The sequence below is a fragment of the Panthera leo genome, chromosome B1, assembly GCF_018350215.1.
Source record: "Panthera leo isolate Ple1 chromosome B1, P.leo_Ple1_pat1.1, whole genome shotgun sequence".
Classification (NCBI taxonomy): domain Eukaryota; kingdom Metazoa; phylum Chordata; class Mammalia; order Carnivora; family Felidae; genus Panthera; species Panthera leo.
The window spans coordinates 69,523,746-69,538,370 of NC_056682.1; the positions used below are offsets into that span (position 1 = coordinate 69,523,746).

The 14,625-nt window shown below is 37.3% G+C and overlaps 1 protein-coding gene across 12 annotated transcripts in view; it reads right to left on the bottom strand.

The window, feature by feature from the left end:
* The window catches only part of TMEM144 (transmembrane protein 144), a 63,194-nt gene extending 50,317 nt beyond the window's left edge, over positions 1-12,877 (bottom strand). For 4 of the 12 annotated variants that reach the window (XR_006201658.1, XR_006201659.1, XM_042935198.1 and 1 more), the window contains exon 1: positions 12,755-12,877. The gene's annotated coding sequence lies outside the window, so the exon portion shown is untranslated. Of the gene's footprint in view, positions 1-277; positions 404-1,292; positions 1,427-2,108; positions 2,260-12,588 lie in introns of all 12 variants that reach the window. The other 8 variants (XM_042935197.1, XM_042935191.1, XM_042935192.1 and 5 more) reach the window with 7 other exon arrangements.
* Positions 12,878-14,625: the final 1,748 nt, after the last annotated feature.

The window sequence follows — 14,625 nt, forward strand, 5'->3', positions numbered from 1 at the left end:
AGAGAATATTAAAAAAAAAACCCTACCAACAATATATATATATATTCTTTGGCATCGTTACGGATAATTTCACTGAAAACAGGGATAGCTTCAAAACTGCTCAATGAATCTTAGTAAGAAAAACATCTATTTGAAATTGTATGTGCTTTCTTAAAACAAACCCAAACAAATGCTGGTAAGACAATCTCTCCCATGGGGATGTAGTTGAGGAAGAGATGTTGAGACATACAGAAACACGGACATAGTAACACTACTTCAATAAAAATAATAGTCTTACTGTGAAGCGCAAAGAAAGTTTTGGCCCTGCAATGGCTTACACGGGCTATTGTTCAAGAGTCAAGCAGGTGGATTGCTGCTAAGATGTCAGCACAGTAATAGGTCAGAGGAACTGGATATCAGGGGGCTGAGAAGACACATGGTTTGGTGTTATCCAAGAAATTAGTTTTTTTACCCCCATTTAAATTGAAACAAAAACAAAACAAAACCTTTACAAGCACACTGATAAGAAAATGCCTAACTTTCAAAAGTGGAAAATTATTTCAGTGAAAAGATGCCTTTATGAAAGCTTATAGACAGCCCTAAACCTCTTAGGTTTCACTCCAGTTGAAATAATTTGAGGAGCTAATCAGAGTGCATGAACTGCATTTTGAGTGCTGAACGAACATTGTCAATGTTAATTTACTTAAAGTTATTACCTGCTGATAAATGAAATTTATTGCATACAGCTCTGGTATGTTTCAGAAAGCAAGTGATCTAATTTCAAAGAGGATTGGCAATATGCACTATCTTTATCTAAATCAATGAAATTTATGTGAAAAGGTAAAACCACATCACGTTTAGCACATTATTCCCAATTCTTTTTAATGCCGACATGTTGAGTTAACAAGTCTCAAGCCACTTTTAAACAAAAGTAGTTTTTAAATGTTTATTTTTCAGGTGTCCTCTGATATTTTATTAAACTACATTCATTCATTTGTATTTTTAGTACCTTTGTTTCATTTATTAGTGAATACTTTTTTTTCTGTTCATTTCGCTTGTCAACTTAAACTTCTATTGTTAGTATTTGGCACGTTCTGATCAATAATTCTTCAACCAAGAGTTCAGTTTTAGTTTCATGTTAATTTCCCCAACTCCCCTGGCAAGCTCCGCCGGCATCGTGGCTAACATTCGCAGCGCCGGAAAGGACATATTCAGAGATCTGATCTTTTCTTTTGAATCATCAGCGCATTCTGAAAAACCACGAGACACTCCACTGCAAAGCTACTGGGTTTCCTTTGATTGCGTGTACTCACTGCGCTCAGGGCTGGCGCTGAAACTCCCTCCAGCACAGCCCCCGCTGAAGCCTCCACCGCGCGGCTGCGCCCGCCTGCTCTCTCTGCTGCCAGCGCGGCCAGCCTTTACTTCCTGCTGGGACAGTTACCTGTGGCTGGGCGGGAGAAGGGAGGGTTCTAGCACCTATGACTCAGAAGTCTGTTGCCTCGGCTCGACCTGACTGCCCGGCCAGCCACTACTTCCTGTGGGGACAATTACAGACAGACCGACGAGTGGAGGAGGAAGCGCTCTAATAAAAGAGACCCGGAGGCAGCCGAGGGCAGCAGGTTAGGAAACACCTTCCTCCAGCACCGGAGTGCAAGGTCTTGTGACTCACGTGGCTGCGAGAAGGCGTCCTCAGACCATCTGTCAATCAACCAGCAAACTAGAAAGACTTTTGTGTATTTTAGGAGGTGATTGCTCAGGGAGCTCTTTGTGTGTCACCCTTTAAATGTCACGGGGCTTGGTAGTATCTTGTACTGTTCATGGATGAAACAAAAGGCCAAGGAATTTCACACAATCGTAAAAGGCTATGTGAAAACTGAATTTGCTTTCACTATCAAGAAATTCATCTCAACCACTAAGGTCACTAACATCTCGTGACATCACAAGATATCACTTGTAATCAGTATAATCAGTAATCCTTTGTAAATGCACCCAGACCATTTATCTGTATATTTCTCTAATAGGTACTGAGTACCTTGTGAGAATGTATGTTCTGTATCTCTTAAACTTGATTGTGTGTTACAATCACTGAGGGGGTTTTCTGTTTTATTTAGTTTTTAAAATACTAATACCTGGACCCCATGGCCGACCAGCTGAAATAGAATCTCTGGGGATGTGGATTAAGGATCATTTTCTCCTCCAGGTGATCCTGTTGTGAAGCCAGCCTCGAGAATCATATTCTAGATCAATAGTTGTCAAATTTTTATTGCTGGTAACAATTACCTGGAGAATGAGTTAAAGTACAGATTCCTGACATCTCGATTTAGATTTTGAGAAAGACTTCTCTAGTCCTCCACCATCTGATATGTAGCCATTAATTGCATATGGCTATTCTAATTTAAATTAAAAATTCAGTAGTTCACTTGGACACTTCTTAAGTGTTCAGTAGCCACATGTGCAGATTATAGAACATTTCTATCATTGCAGAAAGTTCTGTCGGACAGCACTGTTCTAGACTCAAGAGCCCTGGGAGTGCAGCAGTGGCCTAGGGAGACTCTTTCCTTCATGTAGATTCCAGAATAGCAAGTGACATAGATATGAACAAATAAGTTCAGAAAAGGGAAAGGGGAAGTGCTGGGTTCTGTCCCAGTCGAAGAGATCAAGGAAGTCTTCTCTGAGGAAGTGACATTTAACTGAGACAATTCAGTGGTTGGTAATGATTGCAGAGTTACAAGTGGGAGAAAGCATAAGGCCTGCCCAAGGAGGCCTTATCCTGGAAGGAAATTCTGCTTTAACATTATTCACTTTTATAAGTGATAGTGTAAGAAGCACATGGGAAGGAAAAGCATCATGTCACTGAAAGAATTAAGAAAGCTAAGGCTTCTTACCTAAGGGAAAGGATTAATTTAGCGGTTCAGAAAATTTTTGAGGAAATGAGTTCCCCTTTCCTCACAAACGCTCTCCCCCACAAAATATAGGGCCGAAAGCCAACCTAGAATTGTTTCACTTCATGATTGCAAGAGACCTCAATGATCATGTGCTTTATCCTTGCTTCGGATTTGCATTGAGAAACTGAGACTCACATTGTTGTGAATTCCCTAAAATCTTTTTTTTTAATTTTTTCATTGTTTATTATTTTTGAGAGAGACAGAGAGACAGAGAGCAAGCAGGGAAGGGGCAGAGAGAGAGAGAGAGAGAGAGAGAGAGAATCAGAAGCAGGCGCCAGGCTCTGAGCTCTCAGGACAGAGCCCGATGCGGGGCTTGAACTCACAGACCCCGAGATCATGACCTGAGCTGTAGTCGGCTGCCCAACCAACTGAGCCACCCAGGCACCCCCGAATTCCCTAAAATCTTAAAGTGAGTTGGGGGCTGAGTCAGGCTTGAGGACATTTGTTAGAGGATGTTCCCAGGGCCAATACTTTTCACATCATGCCACAGATCCAACCCAAACATGGATGATCCTCTATTTAAACTCAAATTTTCCTTTGAGGTTGTTTCCTATGCACTAATGTCTAAACATAAAGGTCTGTGTTGAGGAGCACTAGGAAGTCCAGGTTAGCTTCATCTACTAGCTATTTACCTCTGGAAAAGTCACTTAATCTCTCTAAACCTATTTCCTTTTATATATTATTACTAACACAACGAGATCTGTGTACCTCATCCTTTTATGTGGTCAAAGATAAAATGCATAAAAAATACTATTAGGACTTCTGGTTTCTGCCATGGCATTTAAAGATCTTGGGCATTATCACTTCTGTCATCAGGACAAGAAGAAGGCTAAGCACACTGAAAATCAAGAACTCTTCTTAGATCTACCAGATCATTGAGATCACAAGGTAAATCACCTCCCTGAAAAAACGGTAGAGGTAGGTGAATGCAGAGAATTGCACCTTATGAGCCACTAGAGCCAGTAATGGGTAAGGGCTCTTCAACAGTAGTGGTGAGGACCCAGGGTCAGGGGAGCACGCACACTGTAATGAGTTTACCTTCAGGAGTCCTGCCAGATTCTCTCCATGAGGATCAGAGAAAAATTCCCTCTTGATTCTGGCAAGGGATCAAGAAGGCAAGGGCGTTATGAAACACGCCCAGAGCCTTCTGCTCTCTGAAATAAAAACTAGCCTTCTAGGTAAGCTTCTTTATCAGAACTTTACCTGACTTGGAAGAGGAGCAATTGGGTGATTTAAGCCCCTTTTAGTCTTCCTGTGTCTCATTGGGGGAGAAAGAAAAAAGGGTCCAGGGATTCCGGCTCACTAAATTTAAGGAGTACATAAGATTAGAGTGCTTCCACTCCCCAATATCTTATCACCATGTTAAAATTGTTCCGGTTCAGTAACAGTGGATTACAAGTGAGAGAGCTGGAAGACACAGACACTGTTTAAGGAGGAGTTTCTGGGGCGCCTGGGTGGCTCGGTTAAGCATTGGACTTCTGCTCAGGTCATGATCTCGTGGTTCCTGAGTTCGAGCCCTGTGTTGGGCTCTGCACTGACAGTTCAGAGCCTGGAGCCTGCTTTGGATTCTGTGTCTCCCTCTCTTTCTGCCCCTCCCCCACTCACACTCTGTCTGTCTGTCTCTCTCTCTCTTAAAAATAATAAAAATTAAAAAAAAAAAGAAAAAAAACAGGAGTTTCTAAGAAAACACGAAGGCAAAAGAAGAGACAGAGGAAGGACATTAGGGGAAATTGAAACCCATGACAACTACAGCTGTAGCAAATATTAAACACAGCCTAACACCTGGTTATGTAAAAAGAAAACCTCACACTAAAGGCCTGTTTACAACAGTGTCTATTATTTGATACATCATATCTAGCTTATAAAAAATTGCAAGAAACAGTAAAAGGCAAGAAAAAAACACAGACTAAAGAGATAAATCAAACCTGAGAACGAGACTCAGATATGGTAGACATTTTGGAATTTTCAGACTTCAGATTTAAAATACCTATTATTGTATACCAAGAGCTCTACTGGAAAAAGTTAACATACAAGAAAAGATGTGTAATATGAGAGATGAAAACTTTACGAATCAAAAGAAAATGCTAGAAAACAGACACACTGCAACTGAACCAAAGAATGCTTTTTTACAGCTGAGAACGTCAGTGAGCTTAAAGATATATCAGCAGAAAGTTTGTAAACTTAAATGTAAAGAGAACATAGCATTAAAATAAAACACAACAGAATATCCAAAAACTACGGGAAAATTACAAAAATGTGTCAAATATGGGTAATGAGAGTACCCATAGTAAAAAGAGAAAGGAACAGAAGTATTTGAAGTAATATTGGCTGAGAATTTTCCAAAATTAATGATATATGATACCAAGTCACAGATCCAAGAAACTCAAACACCAACTAGGATAAAAGCAGAAAATATCTGCATGTAGGCATGTCACATTCAAATTGCAAAAAAAAAAAAAAAAAAAAAAAAAAAAAAAATCAGGCAAAGAAAAAAGAGAAGGAAAAGAATATAGTTCAGAAACTTGGATTCAGATAAAGAAAGGAAGGACATTAGGAAAGAAATTAAGACAAAATAAGACCTTTTATTTTTCATTCTTAATTGATCTAATAGATAACTACAAAACAATAAGAGCAACAGTGTATTAGGTGGTTACAGATTATGGTTATAGCTTATATGGTCATATAGATTATAGCACAAGTGAAACGAATGACAGCGATTTCAGAAGTGACAGGAGGGAAGAATTAGGAATAGTCTATCTCATAAAGTACTTACACTATCTGTGAAGAGGTAAGGTGTTATTTGAAAGTGAATTTAGATAGGTAGTAAATGTATACTGCAAGATCTAAGGCAATTCCTAAAAAACTTGTAAAAAGAAGTATAGTTGATATGCCAAGGGAGAAGAAAAAGTGGAATCATATAAAATGCTTAAATGAAACCAGAGAAAGTAGAAAAAAAAGGGGGGAGGGGGAGAAGACAAAGGAAACAAAGAACAGGTCAACAAATAGAAAATAGTGTAGGGTAGGTATTATTCCACCTTAAATGTGAATAGTCTGAATACAACAATTAAAAGATAGAGCAAATAAAAACAGAACCCAACTACATGATGTTTACCGGAAACCCATTTTAATTATAAAGACAGATTATATGGGGTGGAGAAAGCTATACCATGCTAACACTAATCAAAATGAAGCTGGAATAGGTATTTTAATTTCAGATAAAGAAGACTTCAGAACAAGGACATTATCAGGGACAAAAAGAGGCATGACATAATGATAAAGGGGTTAACTCTCCAGGAAGACATGACATTCTTATGTGTGCACATCACAGCAGAGTATTAGAATATATGAGGCAAAAACCGTTAAAATTGCAAGAAGAAATTGACACAAATTCACTGCTCTAGTTGGAGTCTTCAACACCCCTCCATAGTAATTGACAGACCAAGCAGGCAAAAAAAAAAAAAAAAAAAAAAAAAAAAAAATCAGTAAAGATATAGTTGAACTGAATAGCAGTATCATCTTCTGTATCTAATTGACAGTTATATAATATTTCATCCAACCACAATAGACTACACATTCTCCTGAAGGTCACATAGAGCACGGACTAAGAGAGACTACATTCTGGACTATTTAATATATCTTAACGAATTTAAAAGAATAAATATCACAGAAAGTATGCTCTCAGACCACACTGAAGTTATACTAGGAATAAATAATGGAAAGAGAGCTGGAAAATCCCAAAATATTGGAATATAAAAAACACATATAAGTAAGTCATGAATCAAAGAAGAGCTCTCAAAATAAAATATACTTCAAACTAAATGAAAGTGAAAATATTATGTATGAAATGTATGACATGCAGTGAAATCAGTGCTTAGAGGGATAGAATTCATATATTAAAGAAGAAAGCTTTGAAATTAATAATCTAAGTGTATACAGTAGGAAACCAGAAACAGAAAAACAAATCCAAAGTAAGGAAAAGAAAAAAAAAAAGGCTAGAGTATAAATCAATAAAATTGAAAAACAGAAATCAATAAAGAGAATCTATGAGACAAAAAGCTGGTTATGTGAAAAGAGAAATAAAATTAAGAAATCTCTAGCCAGGCTAATTAAAAAAAGGAAAAAGAAGACACAAATAACTATTAATAGAAATGAAAAAGATGCCATCACTACTGATATTCTGGATGCTAAAAGATAAGGAATATTAAGAACAACTTTATACCCACATATTTGATAACCTAGATGAAACAGACCAATTGCTTGAAAGACACGATCTGCCAAAACTCACTCAAAGAGAAATAGATAATCTGAATAAGCCTGTATCTATTAAAGAAATTGTATCAATAATTAGTAGCTTTATAAACAGAAAGCATCAGTCCTAGAAAAGTGCACCAGTGAATCAAACATTTAAAGAAGAACTTATACCAATTATCTACAATGTCTTCCAGAAAACAGCAACAGAAACACCTCCTAACTTGTTCTGAGACCATCATTATCTTAATACTAAAACCAGATAAGGAAGTTACAAGAAAAGAAAATAACCGACCAATATCTCTCATGAACATGGATGCAAAAATCTTCAACAAAATATTAGCAAATATAAGCCAACAACGTATAAAAAAGTATTGTATGCCATGATCAAATGGGATTTATCCCAGCTATGTAAAACTGATTGAACAATCAAAAATCAGTTTCTGTAATTTATCATATCAATAGCTTAACAAGAAAAGTCACATGATCCTATCAATAGGTACAGCAAAAACATTTGACAAAATCTAATACCCATTCATAATAAAAAAATACTCAGTAAACTAGGAATAGAGAGGGAACTTCCTCAACTTGATAAAGAATATCTACAAGAAAACTACAGCAAACATATTTAATGGCAAGAAACTAGAACTTTCCCACTGAAGTCAGGAGCAAGAGACGGGTGACCCTTCTCACCACTGCTTTTTAACATTATACTGAAAGTCCTAACTAATATAATAAGACAAGAAAAAGAAATAAAAGGCAACAAATTGGGAAGGAGAAATAAAACTGTCTTTGTTCAGAAATGATATGTTTGTACATATAGAAAATTCCTAACAATCGCCAAAAAGAACTGAAACGAATAAGCAATTATAGAAATGATGCATGATACAAGATTAATATAGAAAAGTCAATTGTTTTCCTGTATAGCAACAATGAACAATAAAATTTATAATTTAAAACAATTCCATTTACATTAGCATTCACCAAAATAATTTGGTATAAATCTAACAAAATATGTACAAGATCTATATGGGGAAAACTACAAAATTCTGGTGAATGAAATCACAGAAAGACTAAATAAATGGAGAGATATCATTTTCACGAGTAGAAGACTTAGTAATGTTAAGATGTCACTTCTTCCCAAGTTGGGCTTGATTCAATGCAATCCCAATCAAAATCCTAGCAAGTTATTTTGTGAATGTTGACAGACTGATTCTAAAGTTTATATGGAAAGTCAAAACACCCAGACTCACCAACACAATACTGAAGAAGAACCAAGTTGGAGAAATGACACTACCCAACTTCAAGGCTTATTATCCAGTACTGCGATGAAGACCATGTGGTATTGGTGAAAAAATAGACACATAGATCAGTGGAATAGAAGAGATAGCCCAGAAACAGATTCAAACATATATAATCATCTGTTCTTTGGCAAAGGAGCAAAGGCAATTCAGTGGAGAAAGTATCAGTTTTTCAACAAATGGTGCTGAAAGAATTGGACATCCATGTGCAAAACAATGCTAGAGGCAGACCTTACACTTCTCACAACCGAATATGTACCATACACCAAAATGTAAAGCACAAAACTTAAAAGCTTGGAGAAGATGACATAGTACAAAATCTAGGTGAACCCTGGTTTGGTGATGAGCTTTCATAAACAACCCTAAAAGCACAATCAGTGAAATACACAACTGATGAATTGGACTTATTAAAATGGAAAAAAAAAATGTATGCTCTCCAAGACATTATTAAAAAATGAAAAGACAACCCTCATACAGGAGAACATACTTGCAAAACACATATCTGATAATAACTTCTATCTAAAAATATTTAAAACTCTTAAAAGTCAACAACGAAGCTGAAAAGTGGACTAACGGTCTGAACAGATCTCACGAAAGAAGATATAAAAATGGCAAATAATCGTACGAAAAGATGCTCAAAGTAATATATCATTAGTCAATTGAAAATTGAAACCGCAATTGCGAATTAAATTGCAGTTTAAAACCATGTACACCTACTAAAATAGCTAAAATCCAAAAATCTGACAATATAAACAGACAGTAAGGCTGTGGAGCAATCAGAACCCTCATTCTTTGTTGGTTAGAAATGGAAATGGTATATAGTTCCTTTCGAAGACAGTTTAGCAGTTTCTTATAAAACTAAACATAGCCTTACCATATTATCTAGCTATCATGCTTCTAGGTATTTATCCAAATGAATTAAAACTTAGGTCTACACAAATGTTTATGGCAGCTTTATTCATAATTGCTGAACACTAGAAGTGCCCACGATGTCTCTTAATAGGTGAATGGATAGACAGACCATAGTACATCATACGGTGGAATATTATTTAGAAATAAAGAGAAATGAACTATTAAATTACAAAAAGACATGGATGAATTTTAAATGTGTACTGCTAAGTGAAAAAAGCTAATGGGAAAAAGCTGCATACTGTATGATTCCAACTCCATGACATTCTGGGAAAAGCAAAACCAGGGAGATAGTAAAAAGGCCTGTGTTTTAGAGTTCAAGGAGAGGAGGGGATGGATGAATATGTGAAGCACAGGGATTGTAAGGACAACAAAACTATTCTTTATGACACTCTCGTGGTGGGTATATGACATTCGACATTTGTCAGAATCCACAGAACTATGCAACCTAAAGAGTAAACCCTAATATAAGCTCTGGGCTTTAGTTCATAGTAATGTATCAATATTGGCTCATCAATTGTAATGAGGCAACGCATCATTAATATGCAAAGATGCACACTAATGAACCCGTTCATAATAGGGGAAATGTGAGAGGGGAGAGATGGGCCGTATTTGGATACTCTGTCCTATCTGCTCATTTTTTCTGTAATCTGAAACTGTTCCAAAAAATAAAATCTACAGAAATATTATTATTTTGAGTTTGTGATTATTTTATAGCAGCCACACTCTTTTCCTCAGTCAGGTGAAGCATACCAACTACATTAAATTTAAAATACAGTGGTATATATGTGTATACACACACACGTGCGCGCTATTTATCTTTTACAACCATTCACTAAATATGAGAAATACTTCTAAAGTGAGACTTCTGTCAAGTACTATTTTATTCTTCCCTAAAGAATCAAAACCACTGTTTCCCGTGTGTAATCTCAGAACTCACGTTTATCATTTTACGACCCTTTGGGGTATGTATGGATGTAAGAGCTTTAAAAAATCTGTTATTTTCTCTGCTTCCCCTAGTTGCTAAGTGATCCTAGAGGCTCCTATAAGGTACATTTTGAGGATCTCTATAATGAGAAATTACAAATGGTGTGAAGGCAGAAAAAAACCTGCTGATTCATCAGATAATGTAATAATGTACTTTAAAAATATTTTTAATGTTTATTTATTTTTGAGAGAGAGAGAGAGAGACAGAGAGTGAGCAGGGGAGGGGCAGAGAGAGAGGGAGACACAGAATCCAAAGCAGGTTCCAGGCTCTGAGCTGTCAGCACGGAGCCTGACGTGGGACTTGAAACCATGATCTGCAAGGTGGTGACCCGAGCTGAAGTCGGATGCTTAACTGAGTCACCCAGGCGCCCCTGTAATCATATGCTTTAGTGTTTAAAAGAGCTCTTCCTGGTTCTTTGGAAAAGATGGAATCAATTTAACACGAATAATTTTCAAGAAGAGTTTTACTACAGAATGAAACAAAAGTTTCTAAGAATAATTTGAAATTATTAGGTAATATTAGGTAAAATACACTATGGTACTGAGTGTTGTTGACTTATATTGAGATAGATATTCCTATCTTGATCCAGAGCATATTTTTCATGTTAAATATTTTATAATAAAGTTTATCGTGTTGAATAATAAAACTATTACCTTATGTTGACTTTTTAGAAAGGTTCACAAAAATTAAAGCTTTGTTCCTTAAAAAGTTCACAATTCTGTAAGTATGCTAAACCAGTGATAGTTTTAATCTCCTGAGTTTAAGAAAACACAAACACTATTTGCTTGTTTGTTTTTTATTTATATTAATTTTATAATGTCTTTAAAGCAGTGTCGAATGAGAACATAAAATGAAATAGTTAAGAATAAAGGATAAAAAACAGGGAACTTGTGGCTTGCCTGGGTGGGTCAGTGGGTTAAGACTCTGACTCTTGGTTTTGGCTCAGGTCATGGTCTTATGGTTGGGTTCATGGGATCCAGCCCCCATCAGGCTCAGTGCTGACAGTGCAAAGCCTGCTTGGGATCCTCTCTCTCCTTCTCTCTCTGCCTCTCCTCCACTTGTATGTGTGCACTCTCTCTCTCTCTCTCTCTCTCAAAACAAATAAATAAACTTGAAAAAAAGAACAGGGAACTTAGGAAAAAATCAAGATAAAACAAAATAAAAGGTACAGATCCTAAGGACTCATATAACTACTATAATTTAATTTCAATTTTGGTCTGAGTTTCACAAAGAAAAAGGCAAACAATTGGTTAGGATAGTTTGCCATTTAACTGCTATTTTTGAATTTTTTTTTTAATGTTTATTTAGTTTTGAGACAGAGAGAGACAGAGCATGAACGGGGGAGGGTCAGAGAGAGAGAGGGAGACACAGAATCCGAAACAGGCTCCAGGCTCTGAGCTGTCGTCATGGGGCTCGAACTCATGGACCTCGAGATCACGACCTGAGCCGAAGTCCGACGCTTAACTGACGGAGCCACCCAGGCGCCCCTTAACTGCTATTTTTGTAAAACAATCATTCAGGAAAGAAAGGTACTAACAGCACATTTTAGAAGCAGCTTTATAAACTTGGAATGGGTCACAAAAGGTCTGTGTTTGAAGCATTTTTAATGTTACTATTAATTGAATTTTCTTATATCTTTACCATTCATATGCTCATTGGATAAATCTTTATGAAGTATGTATTATAATAAATCAGGCACTGCTCTAGAGATTGGAAGTAGACAAAAATCTCTGCATCAAGTAAGCTTTCACCTTAGGAGAGCCAGATAATAAGTGATATATATAGTATATTAAATAGTAATATATGGAAGGGGAAAAAAGAAAAACAAAGGAGGAAGGAAATGCAGAATGTAGTTGGGTGTGGGTGTGCGTAGGGAAGCTACATTTTTAGAAGGGTAGTCAGGAAAGGCCTCACTCAGAGAGAGACATTTGAGTAAAGGCATGAATGAGGTGGGGGAAGGGTGAGGGACTGGTGAGCACAGGCCCCGAGGCATATTTGAGGAATGGCAAAGAGGTCACTATGGCTGGGACTAAGGTGGAGAGAAGGGAGAGTGGTAGGAGATGAAGTTAGAGAGGTAATAGTGGTGAACAGGATGGAAGTCATCGAGAGGACTGGCTTTCTTTGGGGAAAATTGGGAACCGCTGAAGTATTTTGATCACAGTGGATGTATTAGTTATCCATTGTTGCATAACAGATTATCCCAAATGTAGTAGCTTACATAACACTTGTCTCTCACAGCTTCTGTGAGTCACGAATTCAGGAGTATCTTCGGGTAGACTCTCACTGAATGTCTCATAAAGTTGCTGTCAGATGTTGGATGAGGTTTCAGTCATCTGATGGTGTAGTTGGGCCTAGAAGGTCTACATTCAAGTTGCTTTACTCACATGCCTGTCAAGTTGGGTCCAGCTAATGGTTGAAGACCTCAGTTCCTCTATACATGGGCTTCACCGTGGGACTGCTTGAATGTTCTCGTGACATGGTGCATTTTTCCCTAGTATGAGAAATTAGAAAAGGTGGAAGTGTCATTGTCCTTTATGACCTAGCTTCTGAGATCACACACCATTGCTTCTGCAGTATTCTATGGGTCACGCAGTTCGTCCCTGATCCAGTGAGAGAGGAGACTACGTAAATGGCATGGATACCAGGAGCTGAGGATCACTGGGGGCTGACTTAGATGCTGATTGCCAGGGAAAACGGGAAGACAATTACTGAAATAATGCCCTTGCATGGGCACAAGCACATGGGATCTAGCACAGAAGCAGAGGGAATAGCCCTTGTTAGGTGCAGAGAAGTCATTGATAGGAACAGTGTATCGGTGCAATTGCAAAAGGGTGAGAAGTGGGAATTTGACCACACTCTTTTCTGGCTTTTTGTTTTTTTCTGTTTCTCAGTGAGATAGAAAACAAGGTCATAGGCCAAGAATGAGGACTGGGAAGAGGTTTTTGAGGTTCATAGTTCAAAGTTTTCAGTATCACTCAAGTGATACGGTGGTCATTGTCATATTACTTGTTTCATTATATTAGTAAGAAGAAAAACCCCTCTTTTTGACCATTGTTGTACTCTAAGAGGCACAGACCACATTTTAGTAAAGTGAAAGGAAACCAACTCTGTTTTTTTTTGTTTTTCATTTTAAAGTCTGATTTTTTCCTCTTTAGTCTCAAGACCTTTCTATGTTTATAATATGGAAACTTTTATCTATAAACATACTTTGTTTTGCAATTAGGTTATTTTCTTTACTTCTGCTTACGGAATAGGATAAAATACAGCCAGATCAATGTGCTTAAAGGAGACTCTAAAATGTGGGACATGTTCTTTTCCTAGCCCAATCAGCCTGAGACCATGTGGGACAAACCTTACACTAAATAAGCCAGATGTACAGACTCATTGAGATGTGGGAGACAGCACAACAAAGGAATTGTGGGATGTTTCAGCAAAGGAAGGAAAAGAGTTAAGGATTTTACCAAAGATTGGAGTTTGGGTGTAGTGTAAATGCAACAGTGTTTTGATGGGCAGTATGTAAAGGGACCAATATCATCAGTTCTGGACTGTGAAATGTACCTTTTTTTTTTCTTTTCCTTTTTAAGTAGGCTTCATGCCCAGTGAGGAGCCCAAGTTGGGGCTTGAACTCACAACCCTGAGATCAAAACCTGAGCTGAGATCAAGAGTTGGACACTTAACCAACTGAGCCATCCAGGTGCCTCTAAAGTGGACGTTTCTTGGAAAGAAAGTTAAAATAGATGTCAAGTGTTATTTGCAGAGACCTGCTATCTGAAGCTCTGCACGTGGCCTGTAAATCAAGGCTGCTTCGCTGTGTCACAGCTGAACTCTTCCAGACAAGAGTGGGATGTTTTATTACTACTGAATCATTTCAAACAAAAGTGTTTCTGATAGTCTATGATTTTAGAGAAAAAGATTTCTCAGTAAGAAATCAGTAGATGCTCCAATATTTGTGCTCTTATGACACTTTATGGCTGCAGCATATATTTGGGAGAAATGTTGTTTTCTGATAAATTTTCACTTGGCTTTATCTACAGTTCTGATTCTGGACTGATGAATGGTAGAGAAGATTTTTGCTTTGTTTTGCGTTCTTCGTTGCTATTATTACAACTTCCTATAGTTTAAAATATTGGGGCCTAAGTCGCTGTCTCTTCCCGGGTAATCTTGTTCAAGACACTTGAAGAGATTGTATCTAATAAAAAAAATGTAGTGTAAGGATGTTGGGAGAAATCCTCATCAGTCTTTGTATGTAAGATTA